The following is a 5818-nucleotide window of genomic DNA, read 5'->3' as shown; positions in this document are numbered from 1 at the left end:
AAAGGCGCAAGCCATATAGCTACACAGACGTAAGCCGCACACATTTTATATCATTAACGCATGAGTCCGTCCAAGGGCGCATTAGGGTGACATTTTGGTAATGCTGGTTGGTCAAGTGACATTTTGGTAATTTTCCCTTGAAAGAAATTAGGTGTTGAAAAGAAAAAAACTAACAATGTCATCTCCTTCGAGGGAGAGTGTTAGATTAAATATTGCACTCATGCAATAGCCTATTTGTACACCACAGGGTACCGACCCTCCCTTGTGATAATCAATTGACGCTTGCACAAGTTAATTTCCTACCAGCACTAAAGATGGTTCAAATTCATCAACAAATCTAAAAATGGATTGCAACTTTTGAACACTAAAGAATGCAATGTCACCATTAATGAATTAAGACATTAACCAAAAAAACAGCACGTCAAATCAACAATAGAATACAACAACGTAGCATCCAATATCTAGCTAAGATCAAACAAATAGCTTTGGTTCGCCCGCTCAATTATTTCGCTGAACAAATGTACTAATAGATCCATGACTTTATAGATAGCTAAGATTGAACATATCTATATAATAATTAACAAATCTTGGACCAAATTGAGTCCGGGTCAAAACGGGTCGTTTCTTTTATTTAAAAAAAAACCTATCAAATTGGTTCAGGTCAAGGTCAAAACGGCTCTACAATACGGGTTTGGGGCAAAATGAGTACCGATCGTCTCTAAGAGTATTCAAACCAGTACTTCAAGTTGTTATTCAATCCAACATCCATAATTGACTGCACTAATCTCTAACAATGAATGGCTTTTTATCCACTTTTTAACTTCAACCAAAACAAATTGTGTTCACAAAGATTCAAGTATTCACAAAACAATTATTCAATAGAGCACTCGACAACTTCCAAAATCAAACAAACATCATCTAGGACCTCAGACAAATCCAAACAGGCTCTCAAAATAACCGAGAGAAAGTTAAACCTTACAAGGGCAAAAGTTTGTTCGATCAACAAATCACTTGCCAAAAAGTTCATTACAAGGTGTATAACGTTTGAAAAAAGAAACAAAAACTTACTCTGGTTCAACTTTGAGGACTATCTTCATGAGTTCATAAACAAAGTAACTTATTGCAGCAGATGGTAGCACCTGCGTAAAGCACAAATTATATTATCAAATCATATTGCAGAAATGCGAACACTTAAAACAGTATTTTAAAGGCATGAAGGTACCTGCAGTAATATTGGAGTCAAACCTGCATACAAGGCAGGTATGCCACCTTGGTCAACTATCTTTATATTAGCCGCGGCTGCAATCATTTTCGTAGCGCGGACTTGCATTCAAGAACAAAAATTGAGTTTAAGAACAAGAATTGAATTCAAGAACAAAAATTGAATCTAAAAACGTCTTCTATGAGTCTAAGAACAAAAAACTGAATCCATATATAAAAAAGTAAAGACATGTCATGACCATGCATGAACTTATCGAGTCATCAGTCGTACAGGCTGACCAACTTTTGTCTTGGCATCTCTCTCACACATCTAGTTAATGAACCTACTTTCAGTTTAATCAACTTTTCCAATAGCCACATTCAATAAATGAAGCTTACTAAGTGAAGCATACCCGCTGCAGCCGATAAACCTCAATAGTGAAGAAACTGAAAAGGTTTCAGCAGTCCAACCCCAGAGCACAATCTTCTAAATTTCTTCGTCGATAACATTTGTATATTTTATGAATTGTAGTCGCAGCAACAATGAGTTCACTAACGGGTCAAATTTATGATCCAGCTTTTTAGAGTAAAGAAATTTATGAAATTTCAAACACTTGAATAAAGTATCAGTCATTTTTAAACCATTTGACGTGTTTCCTTTTCAGCTATTTTTATTTACTTAACCTATTTCATATAAATTAAACGTAATGCCAATGTTTGACCCATGTAATTAGCAGCATATTTCATAGAAATTAAGCGTATTGCCAATGTTCAGATAGACGGAACCACTTCATTAAATTTTGATTCAAGCTAGGAACTTTAGTAAAACGAAACTTGCAGCCTAAGAAATGCTTACAATGTGGGCAGCTGCTGCTAATGAGAAGTATTTGGTTGTAAAACATTTAACATTGCTATTCACATTTTATTACCTTAACATAGGGTTTGCATGCCACAATTGTAGCCTCAATGTCACCAGTAAGCCAACCATTACATCGTTTGGTATATTCACCCTTACATACAAACATAAAAGAACAACATTATCGAACCATTCAGGGATTAAAAATAAATAAATAACAAAACAAAATACTCACTCTATACATGCAACTCTGTAAGCGCTAATGTGGTTCTTGACCCTTAAAAAACCAAGGCTGGTCTCACTCTCTTCCCACCAGCACTAAGCATCTGCCCAGCAGCAAACATTAATACCGATTTTTTTGCACCAACAATTTACTACACAAACAACTTCAAAAAATAAATCAGCAGTTATTATAAAAGATTCCAGAACTCCTTAAGTGTTGCCGCCTTACCGGAACCCTATGTCTAGTTGAAATCTGAAAAAGACACCAGTGTCAACAACAGACCAAACCTTGGTTTAATAAAGCGCGAGGCGCTCCGAAGCGTTTTGGTTCCAAAAGCTTTAAGGGAATGACAATACTTCTAAAGCGCCAGTACCAACTTTTGACACACTCGTGGAACTCCAGCCCATTGAACCAGCATGCTCACAAGATCTGGTAGTATCAAGCGACGGGGATGAACCAGAAGTGGTTGCTATAGTATTTAAGCGTGAGTCATCAATCTCGGACCGAGCCCCTGAGAAACCAAGATTGCGATTTAGCTATGTGAATAAATGAATATGATACATAAAAAAAAGGAAAGCATGTGCCATACAAAGTTTTGATACCAGGACGCACCTGTCCAATGGTTATACGTTATGATTTTAACCACCGGAATAAATTGCCGAAATATACAAACACAACGAAAGTAAATTCTAACCATTCTTGCCCAATAGCCCGACAACCCTTGCATTATCCACACTTGTCATATCCTCTTTGTTTACACCTAAGGTATCTTGACCAACGGCAGCTTGACCAACCCTTGCATTATCCACACTTGTCATATCCTCTTTGTTTACGCAGAAGACAATCCAACGGTAGAGCAAGAATGGAGTTGACTTCTCCAGCAGGTGTTGGTAGCGTTGTGAGATAACAAAGGCCCAACGTTGGACGGCGGCTGCAGGTGTGTCGGTTGAATGTAGGGCGCCGGACGACGTTGCAACGTCTGTGGTGGGAGTGGCGGTGGTGCTGATATGAATTCCTGAAACAACAGAGCCAATAAGCCCTTGTTGATATGAATTCCTAAAACAACAGAGAGCATTTAATTATATGTTTTACAGTTTTACCTTCACAAACGCTGATCAAATTTCACAAACGTACGATTCAACATTGAGTATCATATAAGCTTCAGGTAAATATCAAAATATACCAGGCTTGAAACAATGGACCTCACGCAGTCTGAAGTATCCCGAACTGTGCTCTCTATCGTCTGCATGGCCAGATTAGCTTTATTATGATGAATCGTACACAAACATAAGAAGCATGTGATTCTAAATCAAAAGGTACATGGTTACCAGTCTTATTATCTGATGTGATCGAGAACGGGTATCATTCAAAGCTGTTTCACCAACTTGTCTTTGAGCTGCAAAACATAAAAGAACAAATAAGCTATAATCATAGTTCAATAAGAATATCAGGAATTAATGATATTTATCTCTGACAGAACTTTTAAATAGCCGCTGCATATCAAAGTCTTAAAAAAAAAAAAACTCAGATCTGATATTCAAATTATTTTAGTTTTTTTCAAATATATTATATAATCCCTTTTATTCCAATTAAAACATGTTAAACAACAAACAAGTCTGTAGTTTAAAATGAATTTGTAGATGTGATTTTACTATTTTAAAACAAAAAAAAAAATACTTTAAAATAAACTTAAAAGGCTTTGAAAATCTAGTCCAACCATCAATCTGGTTCACTGGTTTAACAACCAGAACAGAACCGACTGGCCCAAATGGAGGCGGTTCAAGAGCACTTTACTAGTCTGCTTGTGTAGCTGAATAGAATATTACTGGCAGAAATCAGCACCTTCGAAATTCGGAATGCTAGAACAAGTTTATAACTTTGAGCAATTTACAACTCAGGACCAAGTTTTCAACTTACACACTATCCAGACAGTGGCAGACACCATTGAAGAACAAATTATAAAAATAACATAGAATAGAGGCTTTAGACTCACAGGATCCAACCCTCGTGACTCGATGCTAACCAGATTTAGAGTCTTCCATTCAAAAGTAAGACAACCTGTGGCCCCTTCCTCGGAAACATCAAGCTTAATAGAAGGGCGAAAAAAAGTCAGCTATGCTGTCGAGTAACAGCTTCTTCCATGAGTAACACACTCTGGGCAAACAACACTGGATTCCTGCATATTCCCACACAAAAAGCCCAAAGCTATTATTTCCATTTTATGCAAGAACTTGAGCAGGCAAAGACAGTATTACGATAAACATAAGACTGTAACAGCAATATCAGCATCTCAATTGCATTTTTTTCATCATCATCATGAGACTATACTAACAGATATATATTTTAAATGAACAATTTTATCTAAAACCAACTATTACTTATAATCCAAACAATTATCTTTTTACCCTGATAATGAAATCTATTAAAATCTTGAACCACCCATTTATAATTTCATAAAATCGACCAAAATACACCACATACTGCGAGACCCATATCATAAAATGTTTGAATTTAACAAAAAGTACACATATTTAATCAGTAACATTAGATCTATAACAAACATAATCAGCTACAAACATACCAGATCTGTAACAAACATAATCAGTAACATAAGCATGTAAATCAGCTACAAACATACCAGATCTGTAAAAAACATAATCAGCTACAAACATACCAGATCCGGGCTATCAATATTCCTCTAGGAACTCAGATCTGCAAAGTTATGGTTCTCATATTCCTTAGTCGTGTAACCTCAGATCTGTCAATATTCATCAAAAATCCTCAAAAAATGACGGTAGATCTGAGAAAAATTTCAACAGAAAAAATTACTTGGCTCGACGGTGGTAAGGTAGATCTAAGTCGACGGTATCTCCACCGCTCCATCTTCATCTATAACAGAACAAACAAAACAACCTCTAAGTCGACGGTGGTACGATAGATCTAAGAAAACATTTGGCCAAAAAATGTACCTGGATCTTTTTTCCACGGGAGAAAGAAACCCTAAAAGAAGTTGAACCCAGTAGTTCTGATGCCGGAATCGCCGGAGAAAGAAGGATTGGGGTGGATCTAGTGAAATCGCCGCGTCTGGTGAGAGAGAGAAGAAGAATGGGGGAGGATGTGAATGAAATGAATTTAGGGTTTAGATTGAGTGAAGGAAAGTATATATTGGATCCATTTGAGTAAAACGGGCCAAAAAGATCCGGTTAGGATGCTCCGCGTGTTGAAGGATTTTTCAACACCTTTATGCTTTAAAGGTTGTATAATATGCTTAAAATGGTTGTACAATGGCAAATGACCATTCTTGCCCTTCATATATGCTTATTAAAGTAGTATAGATATATATATATATATATATATATATATATATAGGTAAAGGATCATGTAAAAAAGGACCAAAGTGTGAGAAAGGTAAGAAAGAATCTCAGCCATTAGATCTTTTGATCTAATGGTTGAGATCAATAGGGACCAAATTGTAAAATATTTTTGTTAACTTGGACTGAATTGAAACATCTAGGGGCAATTGTGTCTTTTTATCTCCA

General features: G+C 36.3%; 1 non-coding gene across 14 annotated transcripts; it reads right to left on the bottom strand.

The window, feature by feature from the left end:
• Nucleotides 1–857: 857 nt before the first annotated feature.
• On the bottom strand, nucleotides 858–5422 carry LOC110929029. 14 transcript variants are annotated; one of them, XR_004889398.1, is made up of 12 exons: nucleotides 5249–5420; nucleotides 5109–5168; nucleotides 4954–5037; nucleotides 4273–4455; nucleotides 3608–3675; nucleotides 3380–3522; nucleotides 2974–3294; nucleotides 2567–2790; nucleotides 2292–2382; nucleotides 2130–2210; nucleotides 1223–1323; nucleotides 858–1139 (listed from the first exon to the last, which is right to left on the bottom strand). It is a non-coding gene; the product is annotated as an uncharacterized LOC110929029 (transcript). The 14 variants fall into 14 exon arrangements; XR_004889403.1 differs by having other exon boundaries at nucleotides 2299–2382; XR_004889391.1 differs by having other exon boundaries at nucleotides 2292–2790.
• Between the last annotated feature and the right edge of the window lie 396 nt (nucleotides 5423–5818).

This window comes from Helianthus annuus, chromosome 3 (assembly GCF_002127325.2).
Source record: "Helianthus annuus cultivar XRQ/B chromosome 3, HanXRQr2.0-SUNRISE, whole genome shotgun sequence".
Classification (NCBI taxonomy): domain Eukaryota; kingdom Viridiplantae; phylum Streptophyta; class Magnoliopsida; order Asterales; family Asteraceae; genus Helianthus; species Helianthus annuus.
This window is presented reverse-complemented; position numbering and strand designations above follow the sequence as displayed.